The 16,428-nt window shown below is 36.5% G+C and overlaps 1 long non-coding RNA gene across 1 annotated transcript in view; it reads right to left on the bottom strand.

The window, feature by feature from the left end:
• Positions 1 to 16,428, bottom strand: part of LOC311084432 — an 87,616-nt gene that overhangs the window by 46,206 nt on the left and 24,982 nt on the right. The window lies entirely within an intron of this gene.

Raw genomic sequence — 16,428 nt, forward strand, 5'->3', positions numbered from 1 at the left:
AGCTTTCTGCTCCTCAAGTGAAACACTTCCCTGAATTATGTTTCAAACACACTGTTGTCATGACTTCAGTTTATTATTACTGAAAGCACAACAGGAGCTTCCAGTTTTAGCCTCCTCCCTGACCTCCAGCGAAACCGAAAGAGAGTGAACTTAGCATTCATTTGCAGAGTTTTTTTAGTCATTTGCCTTTCAAATGTTTAAGAGCACCGGATGTAGTTGATAGAACAGAAAAATAGTAGTTGCTCTTTCCTGAATGAATTAATTAATAGTTGACTTTTACAAGAAATTACCTTTATTGTGATTTTTTGTTGTCATAATCTGAACTCATTCTCTTGTTTTCATCCCTACAGACTGCGCATTTTTTACTAAAGTTATTTAAAGGATTATTTTCTGAATTATGTCTCACATTCCTGTCATGTCTTGACTTCAGGTTTTCACTGTAAGAGCACGACAAGAATGCAGAGCTTCCAGTTACGTACTCGGGCCATTTGCATGACACCATTTTCAACTAAAACATTTTTTCATCATGAGTGAAATCAGTCACATCGCCATCTACTGGCCTGGCATGAATCCGTGGGTACATTGTTGTGTACCCTATGAAGACCTTCAGATAAAGTAAACTGGTTTTTAAAAATGTAAAACATGTTTTGGCCGTTAATTTACACGACAACTGCGTTTTGTGGACCTGAAAAGGCAAACTTTTAAAAAAGGGTTTTAAAGTCAAGTTTTTGAAAACGGTACCGTTATCATCTCCGTTTAAACTACAAAAACGCAAATTTGTAAAAACGGTGATGTCATGCACATGCATATTACGTGTTCATTCTATATGCGTTTAGTGTTTCTTTACAAAGTGACATTGCCACCTACTGGCCTGGCAACATGGTACAGCGTTTTAGTCATTTTCACGGATCTGTGTGAACGGTGGATCGTTTTAACAATGGTGTCGTCTGTACTGAAAAACTTTGTTCCGTTTTTAGTACATTGTTGTTGTGTACACTCACCTAAAGGATTATTAGGAACACCTGTTCAATTTCTCATTAATGCAATTATCTAATCAACCAATCACATGTCAGTTGAACTCCTGAACTCCAAACTGAATGTCAGAATGGGAAAGAAAGGTGATTTAAGCAATTTTGAGCGTGGCATGGTTGTTGGTGCCAGACGGGCCGGTCTGAGTATTTCACAATCTGCTCAGTTACTGGGATTTTCACGCACAACCATTTCTAGGGTTTACAAAGAATGGTGTGAAAAGGGAAAAACATCCAGTATGCGGCAGTCCTGTGGGCAAAAATGCCTTGTTGATGCTAGAGGTCAGAGGAGAATGGGCCGACTGATTCAAGCTGATAGAAGAGCAACTTTGACTGAAATAACCACTCGTTATAACCGAGGTATGCAGCAAAGCATTTGTGAAGCCACAACACGCACAACCTTGAGGCGGATGGGCTACAACAGCAGAAGACCCCACCGGGTACCACTCATCTCCACTACAAATAGGAAAAAGAGGCTACAATTTGCACGAGCTCACCAAAATTGGACAGTTGAAGACTGGAAAAATGTTGCCTGGTCTGATGAGTCTCGATTTCTGTTGAGACATTCAGATGGTAGAGTCAGAATTTGGCGTAAACAGAATGAGAACATGGATCCATCATGCCTTGTTACCACTGTGCAGGCTGCTGGTGGTGGTGTAATGGTGTGGGGGATGTTTTCTTGGCACACTTTAGGCCCCTTAGTGCCAATTGGGCATCGTTTAAATGCCACGGCCTACCTGAGCATTGTTTCTGACCATGTCCATCCCTTTATGACCACCATGTACCCATCCTCTGATGGCTACTTCCAGCAGGATAATGCACCATGTCACAAAGCTCGAATCATTTCAAATTGGTTTCTTGAACATGACAATGAGTTCACTGTACTAAAATGGCCCCCACAGTCACCAGATCTCAACCCAATAGAGCATCTTTGGGATGTGGTGAAACGGGAGCTTCGTGCCCTGGATGTGCATCCCACAAATCTCCATCAACTGCAACATGCTATCCTATCAATATGGGCCAACATTTCTAAAGAATGCTTTCAGCACCTTGTTGAATCAATGCCACGTAGAATTAAGGCAGTTCTGAAGGCGAAAGGGGGTCAAACACAGTATTAGTATGGTGTTCCTAATAATCCTTTAGGTGAGTGTATATGTACCCTAATTTAAGACCTTCAGATAAACTGAAGGGCCGTTACCCGACACTGTTTTTAACAAAAAAACGTTTTGTCCCCCATATTTGGGGGGCCTGAAAACGCTAACTTTTGAAAATGTTTTTCAAAGTCAAGTTTTTGAGAACGATACCATAATAGTCTCCATGTAAACTTAGGGTACATTTACATGACAACAATATGCTTAAAATGGAGAAGTTTTTCCTTTGAGTTTTCCACGCACAGACATTGTCAAAACGATCCCCATTCACATGAATCCGCGAAAATGACTAAAAACGCTGTATTCTGCTGCCAGGCCATTAGATGGCGATGAAACTGAACATGTAATACACATGTGCATGATGTCATTGTCTTTAGAGATTCGCATTTTTGTCGTTTACACAGAGACCGTTTTCAAAAGTTTGTGTTTTAATGCACCCAAAACGCAGCTGTTGTAAACGAAGGGTAAAACGCATAAAAAGTTGAAAATGGTGTCGTGTAAACAGGTTGTTTACAACATTCTGTCAATCATGCGCATGCATATTACGTGTTCAGTCTATGGGCATCTAGTGTTTCTTTACAAAGTGACATCGCCAACATGAAAAACAGTAGTTATAAACACAAAAACTGAGCTTAAACTGCTTAATGGATTGATGATGTTGGTGGAGTATTAGGTGTTGAAAAAAGTCTGCATGTGGTCAGAGCAAACTCGACTGTCTCTGATTGATGTGGGAGAAGTTTGTTCCTGTCTGCTTCAGAGCTGCAGTAGATTCATGTTAAATGATGTTGTGTGAGAGGAACCAGGTTTCATTAGATTCAACTGTTTTAATCACGCAGTATCATGAGGATCATTCAGCTTCAACTCTGTGAGTTCATTACATGTTATGAATATTTTTACGTGCTTTATAAACAGTGATTTTATGTGGCTAATCTTATTTATGATGTATTTTTGTCTATTTTTTATCTTATAGATGTATTAATCTGTTGTCGAGCTGCAGTGTCAGATCAACTCACTGATTTAGGATCAAATGTGACCATAAACTGTGATCTTGATGAAAATGAGGTTTATTGGATTTTACTGAAAACACCAGATCCTCCAACAGTGATTCTACGGTCATTCCCAACACCACAATCACCTATTTACTTAAATAAAACATTCAGAAGGAAATATTCAGTGCAGTTAAAACATTGTCTGGTTATTAATAATGTGACCGCTGATGAATTAGGAGTTTATTACTGTATGAACACACGCACACCTCCAAAACTCAGCAACAGCACCAGACTGCACTTCACCGGTGAGTTCATTTACTTTGTCAGTAAACAAGGCTTTTTGATGATCCCTGCTTACATTTGTCATTTACTACTTCATATTTTATTCAGATAGGCTACTTATGAAAAACTTAATTATATTCTCATTTATTATCAATATTTTCAGTTTTACAAAATTGCAGCCAGTGCACTACCAGTAACAGTTGTTACTGTAACATTATGAACACTTTCTTTACAGAATCAACTCAACTAACTGAGTGTCACAATCATACAGCGCTGGAGTGTGTTGATCAGAATCAGACACAATGGCAGATTATTATAATCATCATATCTGGACTGATGAACGGGCTTCTGCTCATTGTGCTGATCGGTGAGAGATTTTCAGCCATATGTAAAAATATTAATATAATGCTTTTTTTTTTTTTAGATGAAGAAAATAATTGGAGAAAATATAATACAACTTTTTGTAAATATTAAAATCTAAATGAATTATTTCATATTTAGGACTGGTAAAGGTTTTTATTGTTGGAAACAGAAGGTCAGCAGAAGAATCACAAATCAACACTGATCTACAGCAGAATCAAGTTATAGAAGAACACGACTTGCAGGTATAAATGTGACATCTTAACTAATTATTTTCTGTCTTAAAATTAGCATTCTTGCTAGCTTCCCTAACATTTTTTTTTAATTTTTGTTCATTTTGGTTTAATTGAAACTGAGTTTGCTAATATTGTTCTTTCAGTACGCCACAATGGATTTTTCCAAGCTGCGTAGAAATATTCGCTCCAGCCAAATCACCAGCATCACATATGCAGCTCTAAACCTGCCGAAGTCATGAACACACGAGTATGACTGATCTTAATCTTAATTTGTTCACTTTTTCTTAATGTTTATTCAACTTCTAACCACAAACTGTTTGATACAGTTAACACACATGACATTAAACAGCCAAACTTACATTCTTTAGATCAGGGTTTTTTAAACTGGGGTCTGTGGGAAAGTTCAGAGAAAAATAGTATTTTTTTATTTTTAATTGATTCCATTTGATATTATTAAACCAGTTATTTTAAGTTATTTTATTGAATTGTAATATTTTGTTTTATTTCTCTTTAGATTTATACATATAACAAGTAGACAAACACAGTGTCTCCTTAACAGAAAGTAAATATTTTTCCCAACAATATTTTACTTATATTTGAAATATTTTTATTTTTAAATGCAGTATGAATGTTTGAATGTTTTATACATGAAAATATAGCCACTAAGGAATCATATTTTAATATATGATAATATATCATATCTGGGTGTCTGTGGCATGAAAAAGATTTTAAAACCCTGTTTTTAAATAAAATCTATGCGTTTAAAAACTTTTCTCAATTCAAAGGTGTTTGCCTTGGAATAACTGTATATTGTAGACAATATTGGTTGAAACTTCTTTGAGCAATTGTTGACATAATATATTCTTCGAAAATACTTTAGTCTCTAAACTGTCGTGACACAAAGGAAACATCTTAGAATGGAGATTATATGTGCACATTTATATGAAATCTGATTGGTTGAGTTTTTAAATGCTGTTGAACAGAGAAGAGTAATATCTGAAAGATTTCCTTTTTTGTTAGGATATAGAGAACTGTTTATTTTGTCAATGTGCTGTATAAATGGCTGTATAAATTAATATGATAAAAAAAATAAACAGCATCAGTTAAATAACCACAGGTTGATAAAGTATGTTATTTTTAGTTAATAAACTGAAGTTTTATTGCTTGCCAACATACTTGTCTCAAGCTCAGTACTCATTATTGTTGTTGCCGCCGCCTTTGTCTTGTGTGTGTGTGTGTGTGTGTGTGTGTGTGTGTGTGTGTGTGTGCGTGTGCGTGTGCGTGTGTGTCAAGAGTCTGAAGTAAATGAATGGCATAAATATTTGAAGTAAATGAATGGCATAAATATTTTCTATGTGGAAAAACATTTTATTTTACATTTTATTAAACATTTTTAACAATCCTTTTATTTTGGATGTACTCTATTATTCATTTGACTCCCTTTAATACCTTACATTCTTAGACATACATTCAATTTTCAGTAGTTTTAAAATATATAAATGTATATCATGTGAACATCAATTTACTTCATTGAAAAAAACACAAGTGGTAAAATCAATTTCAGAGTCATAATAAATTGTCACTATTGATGAATTAGATTATGACTGTGTTGTCTGATTCTTTTAAAATACATAATTAAAAAAAATCATATACAATCTCACTCAGACATAAAAAATGTGTGTATATATATATATATATATATATATATATAGCCTATATATATATATATATATATATATATATATATATATATATATATATATATATACACATTTTTTATATTTTATATATACATTTTATATATATAGTGTGTGTGATGCATGCCAGGCCATATGATACACTGCACAGTGTGGTTAAACTCAACTGAAGCGCTCGACCAAAACCATAAACATGTTCCACTGGCTTGGGCACAGCCAATGATAAACAGGGTCTCTCACCTTTGTCTAGAGTGGGGTTTAACCTTAAACGAGTGCAGAGTTTTTTCAATACCATTATACATTTAGGTTATCTCAGTTCTCACAGTTGTCTTAACCTCAAATGGAAACAGAGCAGCATGTTGCATTGCATTTGTTCTGCCTTGCAGAGAGTAAAGCATGTCAAACAACTTCAACAACTGAAACATACAGGACAGGTCTTTGACCAATGAAAAAAATATTTTTTAAATAATAGTAAAGTGCTGAAACCTTTGCCTCAAGCATGGTGAACATAAATTGAACATTTGCATGTAAATATGAGACTGAAAACAAAGATAAGCAGAGTGATACAAACAGTGAAACAGTGCGGCTGAACTGTATCAGCATTATTTGAATGATTTTTGGAGACTAACATCTGTTTAATATTGATAAATAAATAAAAAATGAAAATATAATTCCATTGAATTATATAACTTCTAATCTAACAATGGAACACAAAGAAAGACCCAAATTATGGTAAGTACAACATATATTTTTCCACATGTGATCTTTATTGAGTGTTGTGTTTGTATAACCCTATGTTTATGTCTCAATAAAAACAGCGACCCCAAGTGTTTGGTACAATTAATTGCACCTACCCACACTACAGTACCTTACTGTCTCTATAAAGCCACACACCCATGCCAACTTCCTTGATTCTTTATTTAATTTATTAATTTATCTCACCTTTCCCCGTTGACACTTGAATGGAGTGACCAGACATCCCCATTTCCCAGGGACAGGACTCCAAAACGGGACTGTCCCCAGCAAACGGGAATTCCTGGTAGAATTTAAGAAATAAAAGTTGTAATGATGTCCTATTCGTGAATGAATCATTTGAGTTGGTTCATTTCATTGAATAGGATCGAACCCGTTGATAAAACCAGTGTGAATGGCCCTGTTTACACCTGGCATTAAGGTCGATTGGACAACAAGTATATGAGGGAGACACATTCCCGTTTACCCCAGGTGTTTTAATCCGTCTCTTTTGTCCACTTTCAAACACTTCTGTCCTGATTTCTTCGAGGGGAGGGTCTATGGGCGGGTTAATGTATGGGCTTTTCCAGATCTTTCGATCTAAATGGAGAAAATAAGCTTGCGCAATTTGCATATGAATGCGACCGGAGACAATGGAAAAACATGGAGAGCATCAGCTTTAGTTTCTGCTCTGACAGACAAAAGACCGAACGCGGTGAGTGTGTTTTAGAAATCGGGAATGGTGAGAGAACATTGTGCTTGGTATGTTTTTCATCTTCAAACTAAACTTGGGTCTTCAGCTGACAAAGTTTAAATCCCGTTTGGCTAGCACGCTACCCATAATTTTAACGCATTAGTTCAGTAGGCGAAGAGTAGACGGTCTTGTGTGTTTGTTTGAACACATTTAACCACATGAGCGTCTACACAACAAAAGCAATCCGGTCGAATGTGTTTTCGACTACCTCTGGAAGTGGTTGAAAGTGTACAAGCTCAAAACGTTTTAGACCCAGTTTACACCTGTATTCAGTGTCGTCCACTTGTGATTCGATCGACCAAAACGCATCTTAATACCAGGTGTAAAAAGGGCCGATGATTCATTCATGAATAGAACTGATTTGGTTCTCGAGTTCAAATCACTGATTCAATGATTCCCATCGATGTTTTAGCTAATTTCCACATATATTTCTGGAGCTGCTGGTGTGTTCAACTTATTATTTACTCATTCAATAATTAATAATATTAATAATAATAATAATACATTTTGAGATGTAGGCCTATAAATTTTAAATGACAATTTTCATGGGCAAAGGAAAGGTACTCCTCTCAGAAAACGGACAATTAAAGATACTTTTAGATGTTTAATTACTACTTTGAGCATTTTGATCGCTAGATAAAGGCTTAATTAAAAAAAAATTGTGAAAACCTCAAACTTGACCAAAATTGATATTTTTCACTTGTTTTGCCTGCAGCTCGAAATTAAAGCAGGGATATGCAGTTTCGGGAATTTCTTCGGTGTATTCTCGCTTTTTGCTCACAGGTTTCTCTATAGAGCTCCCCCTACAGCTTCGGAATAGATATTTGACAAAACTGTCGAAAAGCTCGTTGGCGATTCTCAGATACCAGAGGCTATAGATCAACGACATCAAAGCAGATGGGACATTCTTTAAAACATCTTCTTCATTCGGGTTCAAACAGAGTGAGGGAGCGCAATAATGACAAAATTTTAGCAGATTTTTTTTGCCGTAAAGCAATTGTTTACATCGCGAGACCTGATATCACGCGATACTTCCTGACGTTGCGGCCGGAGGCCCGCCGGCTCAAAGTTGCAAGGGTGTTTTTTCCGCTCACAGGCGATAGGGGGGTGCGAGAAGACCACCATTCAACCCGAAAAAAAGTAATATAACTATTCCAATAACTTGTGTGCATTCCGACTCATTTTGCCAGCATGGGTCACATATTCAGATCATCACAGGGGTGGCATGAGCAATGAAATTGAATGCCAACTCGTGGATCGAATAAAGGCAAGCCCTTATTTTGCCATACAGCTGGACGAGTCGACGGACATAAGCAACGCCACGTTACTGTTAGTTTTTGTCCGATACTGCATGGACAGTAATCTTTGTGAAGATCTGCTATTTTGCAAAGAACTTCCAATGAGAACCACAGCAGATAATGTCATGCACTGCCTTGATGAGTCCTGCTCTGAAAAAGGTCTTGATTGGAAATGTATGCACAGACGGCGCGGCTGCTTTGACGGGAAAACATTGCGGTGTTGTTAAACAAATCCAAGAGCGAGTGCCAGAAGCAAAGTAGTGGATGCACTGTTTCTTGCACAGGGAAAGTCTTGCAACAAAGCAGATGTCACCAGAACTGCATGAGGCCATGAACATTGCTGTGAAAACTGTTAACTATTTAAAAAAAAAAATAATTCCTCACTACTAAATATTTCACGGTCAACTGTTAGTGGTATTATAACAAAGTGGAAGCAATTTGGAACAACAGCAACTCAGCCATGAAGTGAAAGGCCATGTAAAACCACAGAGCGGGGTCAGCGCATGCTGAGACTCACAGTGTGCAGAAGTCGCCAACTTTCTGCAGAGTCAGTAGCTACAGACCTCCAAACTTCATGTGGCCTTCAGATTAGCTCAAGAACAGTGCATAGAGCTTCATGGAATGGGTTTCAATGGCCGAGCAGCTTCATCCAAGCCTTACGTCACCAAGTGCAATGTAAAGTGTCGGATGCTGTGGTGTAAAGCCACCGCCACTGGACTCTAGAGCAGTGGAGACGAGTTCTCTGGAGTGACGAATCACGCTTCTCTGTCTGGCAATGGACGAGTCTGGGTTTGGCGGATGCCGGGAGAACGGGACTTGCCTGACTGCATTGTGCCAAGTGTAATGTTTGGTGGAGGGGGGATTATGGTGTGGGGTTGTTTTTCAGGGTTTGGCCCCTTAGTTCCTGTGAAAGGGACTCTTAATGCTTCAGCATACCAAGACATTTTGGACAATTTCATGCTCCCAACTTTGTGAGAAACAGTTTGGGGATGTTCTGTTTCAACATGACTGCACACCAGTGCACAAAGCAAGGTCCATAAAGACATGGATGAGCGAGTTTGGTGTGGAGGAACTTGACTGGCCTGTACAGACTCTTGACCTCAACCCGATAGGAAATCTTTGGGATGAGTTAGAGTGGAGACTGCGAGTCAGGCCTTCTCGTCCAACATCAGTGCCTGACCTCACAAATGCGCTTCTGGTCAAAAATTCCCATAAACACTTTCCTAAACCTTGTGGAAAGCCTTCCCAGAAGAGTTGAAGCTGTTATAGCTGCAAAGGGTGGACCAACTCCATAATAAACCCTACAGATTAAGAATGGGATGTCATTAAAGTTCATGTGCATGTAAAGGCAGGTGTCCCAAAACTTTTGGCAATAAAGTGTATATTGTAACAAATTACCTCAAAGAGGAAATATTAATAATTACTCATAACTTGTTATGATTCATTTTGAATATTTGGATCAGTTAATCTGATTAACTTGATGTAAATTAATATTACAATCAATTAATCAGTTCATCCAGCGAACACTTTTGATAATTCATTGATTCTAAGGAAAGGGTTTTTTCATGGCCACAGCTGTATAGTTTCGATTGTAATGTTGTTGACTGATACATTTATGCTGAACGATAATAAGTATTACAGGCTACAGGCTTTAGTGTGGTTAAACTCAACTTAAGTGCTAAACCAAAACCAGAAATGTGTTCCACTAGTTGGCAAACACAATCTCTCAGCTTTATCTACAGTGGAGGTTTAACCTTAAACCGCAAACCAATGCTTTTATCAGTCAGTTTCTCATTGCTTTCTTAGGAAACAGCATCATGCAGGGATGATGCTCCTTGTTTGTGTTTCTAGATCTACACTTTTAATATCAGAGCATTCGATTATGCTGTGAAACATGGATAGCACTTTCACACTAGAAGTTTATATATCTGTGAATGTTCAATAATGACTAAGAGGGTCTTGAGTGGTGAAGTGTGGTGGGGGTGTGACACGGCGGTTGACAAAAGGAGAGCGGGTGGTTATATTCTCACATCAGAAGAGCTTTGTTGGTTTATAGCACCCCACCCTACCCCCTTCCTCCATTATTTAATTGTTAACCACTATTAAGACCTGCTAAACCTCAGGTGCAAAAGTAGATGCATGTGATAAAGTAACAAAATAATAACAAATTTCCTTTGCATTTCTTTGAGTTTCTCTTTGTCTGTCTTCTATGTTCTATTGCAATCCCAATGATTAAAATTAGGATAATGCACATCAACAAACCATCACTTTAAAAATACATGTAATTATAACTGATGAAATGTACAGTGTTATTGATTGTGCGTAGTGTATTTTTACAATAGAAATTGTTTTTTTTGTTTTTTCAAATGATGTCAATAATAACTAGCCTTTTTAAACTAGCCTGTCATTTTCTAAGAATAAGAGTATATGTTTTTTATTATGGAAAAACGAAATATTTGGTTTTGTACTATAGAATCTTGTTTCTCAAGGGTAAATGTTTGCTTTCTAAAGCTGAGACTCTCCCCTAGCTTGTTCAGTTACTTATATTTATGTTGTTATAATTATGGTCTTTAAAGAATGAAAATAATATTCTTGGTTTTAATAATTATGTTTTTTTTGTTTTTTTTGTTTTTTTTTTTGCTATAGTTGAAATGAACAGCAATGAATGAAATAAATAAATGTAATCAAACTAACGTGAGTGTGATAAGCTTTCTGCTCTTCAAGTGAAACTTCCCTGATTTATGTGTCAAACACACTGTTGTCATGACTTCAGTTTATTATTACTGAAACAGGATACAACAGGAGCTTCCAGTTTTAGCCTCCTCCCTGACCTCCAGCGAAACCGAAAGAGAGTGAACTTAGCATTCATTTGCAGAGTTTTTCCATTTGTTTGTCTTTCAAATGTTTAAGAGCACCGGATGCAGTTGATAGAACAGAAGAATAGTAGTTGCTCTTTCCTGAATTAATTAATGAATGGTTTTACAAGAAATTACCTTTATTGTGATTTTTGTTGTTGTCTTTTGTTGTTATATCTGAACTCATTTCTCGTTTTCATCCTTACAGACTGCGCAAAAAAAAGTGTAATTTTCTCTGACAATGTAATGTAAAGACTTTATATATAACATATATAGTCTTAAAGGGACTTTGATGTAATGGGAGGAGAGTTTAAAGGAGCAGTCTGTAGGAATGACAGCTAGTGGTGGAAATAGTTACTGCAGTGCAAATTCAAAATATCGGAGATCGTTGTTTCTCGCACCCCCTCCTCCTCAGACTCGACACTCACGAGGGTTGCCAGTTTGAGCACACGCAACAGGAACAAGTGCAATTGACAATGAAAATTGGCACCGTGCAGTATCACACAGACCAAAACAAAAACAGACATTCCAGCACGGAAACGCACATTTCAAAAATAACTGGCTGTAGAAGTGTTTTTCAGAGAAACGAGTATGTGACCTCAGCATGTTTCTGCAAACATGTTTTTTTTTGCTTTAGTAGAGTGAAAGTTACATACAGCTCCTTTAACTGATTACAGTCAATAAAACTACTGGCCTGGCATGGATCCTTGTGAACTGGGATCATTTTTACAATGGTTGTCTAGACAATATCCCCCGACATGTATTAAAAGTCTGTGCTAATCAATTAGCACTAGTTTTTACAACTATTTTTAACCTTCTCTTAATCAGGGTGTTGTTCCCACAAGTTTTAAATCTTCAATTATTATCCCTGTCCCTAAAACCCCTTGTCCTGCCTCTCTGAACGATTATCATCCTTTTGTACTCACTTCTGTAGTGATGAAGTGCTTTGAAAAATGTAAAGATTATTATTATTTTTTTTATAGAAAGATTCAAAATACGGGGGAAATACAGGAAAATATTTAAACGGGATGATAGCGGGATACCAAGGTAAAATACGGGAGAATCCCGGGAAAAACGGGAGGGTTGACAGGTGGTATGCTCCAGTGGTCTGGACCCTTTACAGTTTGCTTATAGGCCTAATATCTACATGATAACCACATTTTACACTCTGCTCTTTCTCAACTGGATCAGAGAAAGGGGAATTATGTGAGATTGCTTTTTGTGGATTATAGCTCTGCTTTCAACAGCGTTGTCCCATTACACCTCTGCAAAAGCTTCAAAATCTAGGGCTGTATCCCTTTATTTGTCTCTGGATCTTGGATTTTTTGACAGGACGCCGCCAGGTGGTTAAAATGGGAAACTACACCTCCTCTACAATCACCTTCAACATCGGAGCCCCTCAGGGCTCTGTCCTCAGTCCCCTGCTTTAGTCCCTCTATACCAACGACTGTAAGGCTAAACACAGTTCTAACAAACTGGTGAAGTTTTCTGACACAGTGGTGTTTAGGCCTAGTAAAAACGATGAGAAGGCCAACCTTGAGGAAGTGGATTATCTCTCTACATGTAAATGTAAATAATTTACATAAAACTCTATTAATAACATCCAAAAGTTTTCCCTGTTAGTTCAAATAAAGCAAAATAAACAAAGCAGACCAAATGCAAATATGAGCATGGAAACAACAGCAGGCCTTTAGGCCCAGGTTTCATTCAGAAATCATAAAACATACCTGTTTATCATGATGCCTTATATTAATAGTGTATTATAATATATAACACATAAATATAGAATTAGGGAGAAATACTACTTTTTTAAACAGAAAATATTGTAGACTTTTCCATTTCTGCACAGATGTATTCTATAGATGTCATCAGATGTACAGTAAGTGACGTCAACAGTAAGGTGAAATAATCAGACATGCGCAGCAGATGTATTTATTAATCTCACATTTACTTAAATATTATCATGACTCCTGAGTCAGAAGTTGACTTTTGTCATCTGAAAATGCTTAAGTAGACTTTAAACATACTCCAGTTACAGTTCTTGCAAATAAAACATTATCTTGAATATGTTAACTAATATTTGCTTCAAGCAAAGAAAAAAAAAAGAATCTTAAAACACAGCTTCTAAAACAGAGAGATCACTGCTTTTTCTACATTTTAGTCTACAAAGTTGCGTAATCTAATAGCAAAGATATGGATTTTGTATGTGTTTGTTTCATGTCATTTAAGGAAAGTGTACATCAGAGTCTCTCAACCACTTTAATTCACCTAGTTTCATTTGAGTGTAGTGTATGCGAGGTAAACAGCAAGCATGTGAGTATATTGAGCGTAGGATGGATAGCTTGACTTAATTGAAGGATAAACAGTCCTTGTTTTGCTAGTGCAGAATGAGGTGAAGATACAGATGATCAATAGAGATGTGAATGATGAACAGCTTTAAAACTAAAAATAGATGAGCGTGGAGCATAAAAATATTAATGATCACACAGGTAAGTACAGGTATGTAGGCGAGTCCTTATGCTGACTCAATGTGTGGTGAGGTATCAGCAAACACATACAGGTGAAACATATTTTTGTTGTACTATGAAATTGGTTAAAGTTACCCTATAATTAAATGTATGTGCTCTCATAATCTTTAATCAAAATAACTTCCTATCCCTCTTGCAGCGACATCTCTTCTCTGATGATGTGTTTACTGACACGTCAATCAAATGATATCACAGTAATAGCAAACCACAACCATCCAATCAATACCTGAATGTCAAAATCAAGTCCCGTCCTACTTTTTTCCCCTCATTTCTCGAGAGTAGATGGCTACTTCAAGACAACACGCACATGTCACAAAGCTCAAATCAAGAGAATGAAGGCAGTTCTGAAGTCAAAAATAGGTCCAACACAGTTCTAGGTGGTCGGTCCGTGTACTTTTTGTTCATTTCATTTCCTGTTTGGAATGGAATAACGAGAAATGAAAACCAGCTCGTTTATTCGTTTTTTAGTTTAGTTTAAAAAACGAAAAATGAGATTTTGGCTCGATTTTTCATTTTTCGTTTGTGGTTTACAAATCGGTTTATGGATTAGATATTTCATTTGCACATGTGGGCGGTGCTTAAACGCCCCTTTCATCTGATTGGTCAAAACGCTCCGCCTTCAGTAGGCTAGAGCTTTTCTTTCTGTCAGGCAGAATAAGAGTCAGTATGAGTGCGGCACTGACAAATGCACTTTAATAAAATAATGTCTGAAACCACAACTCACTGTTAACTACACACAATATTTGAAGCAGAAGTATGTTGCTGGTCACGTAATTCGTGCTGCTGCAAGCAACCCCAATAATGTGAGCCACAGTATAGCCTATGACAGATTATTTTAGCATGATGTATTTCCCGTTGATAAATACAGTGCAAATAGTTCAGATATCTTTTTGGATAAAAGGGAAGTGGAAATAAAAATCAATAATAGGCTGAACTGTACCATGATAATATGTCCATAATATTAGATGTCCGTAGATGACATACCCATAACTGTTACATTAGAGTTAGGGGATAACACAGTTTGTACAGTATAGAAATCATTGTCTAAAGTTCCCATTAAACATGAAAACCCAACAACCCAATGGGAATATATCCTTATTGTGTAAAACATCCAGAGTTGGACAGTAACAAAGTACATTTACTTGAGAACTGTAGGCCTACTTAAGTACACTTTCTGAGTATCTGTACTTTACTTGATTTTACTGTACTTGAAACTGATTTTCATTTTCAACGTTGGGTTTGGTCTTCTAAATGTGAATTTTGCCCTTGTTTTGGTGCACACTAGCTTATAGATAACAGTATGGCAAACATATTCATACTAAAAGCCAAAAAAACATTAAATCCCTCTGGAACTGTGTTCTAGAAATAAATTTGATATTGATATGAGGGTAGAAAAGCAGGCATAGATTCAGAGGCATAAGGTAGCCTACTGTAAGTATTACACACAACAATGCAACAATAATAAAAAAAAATGTTCGTTTTTTTTTTTTTTTTAGTAGGCTACATCTTAAAATATAGAGCTCATGGCAAATAAAAGTTCCAGATGGACAAACATTAAATGCAAAAACCAGTGTGAATAACAATATCTTAAAATAAACTAGAGAGCGGATACACAGATATGGCCTATTTATGAATGAAATTCATGCATTTATTTGTCATTTAAACTGATGCAAACAGGGAAAGAGAGTAGAAAACACTTATTATCCTGTCGCCCCCTCTAGTGGACAGCATTAAGTATTACGGCCTTCACTGCTCAGATAACGCAAGTCAAGGGATTTTTTGGGAAAGTAGGCCTAAGTCTGACCAGTTAGAAAATATATAAGCGAGTCAGACCAGTCTGAAGGTCTGAGCTGAGTTTGGTGAAGCATTAAAGTTCTAGGCAGAGTCAATTTCTCATAATAATAATAAATAATAATAATAATAATGTTCAAATATGCTGGCTTTCTTAAGCCAACATAATAAAGAAAACTCAGTATGTAATAAAATTGTATTAGTTTTATAATAAAACTAATAACATTTTAAAGGTAGCCTATGCCGTGCTCTTCAATTTACATGATTTTAATTAATCCCAAACCTGGTAATTCTGTCAGTATTAATGTACGTTCACTGATTCTAGCTTCTCTCTTTTCTGTCTCTTTCTTTTCATGTGAACTGAGTAGGCTACACATGCTTACATTCATAAATATACATTTTATTTCTATTCAATTTTCAAAATTATTTATAGCCTAGGCTATATAAAAGACGAGAGTGGTAGCTAGGCTACATGTTACGGACATATTATCATGGTACAGTTCAGCCTATTATTGATTTTTATTTCCACTTCCCTTTTATCCAAAAAGACGGATCTATTTGCACTGTATTTATCAACGGGAAATACATCATGCTAAAATAATCTGTCATAGCTATACTGTGGCTCACATTATTGGGGTTGCTTGCAGCAGCACGAATTACGTGACCAGCAACATACTTCAAAATATTGTGTGTAGTTAACAGTGAGTTGTGGTTTCAGACATTATTT

Source organism: Abramis brama (genome assembly GCF_963993115.1).
Source record: "Abramis brama genome assembly, chromosome: 6".
Taxonomy (NCBI): domain Eukaryota; kingdom Metazoa; phylum Chordata; class Actinopteri; order Cypriniformes; family Leuciscidae; genus Abramis; species Abramis brama.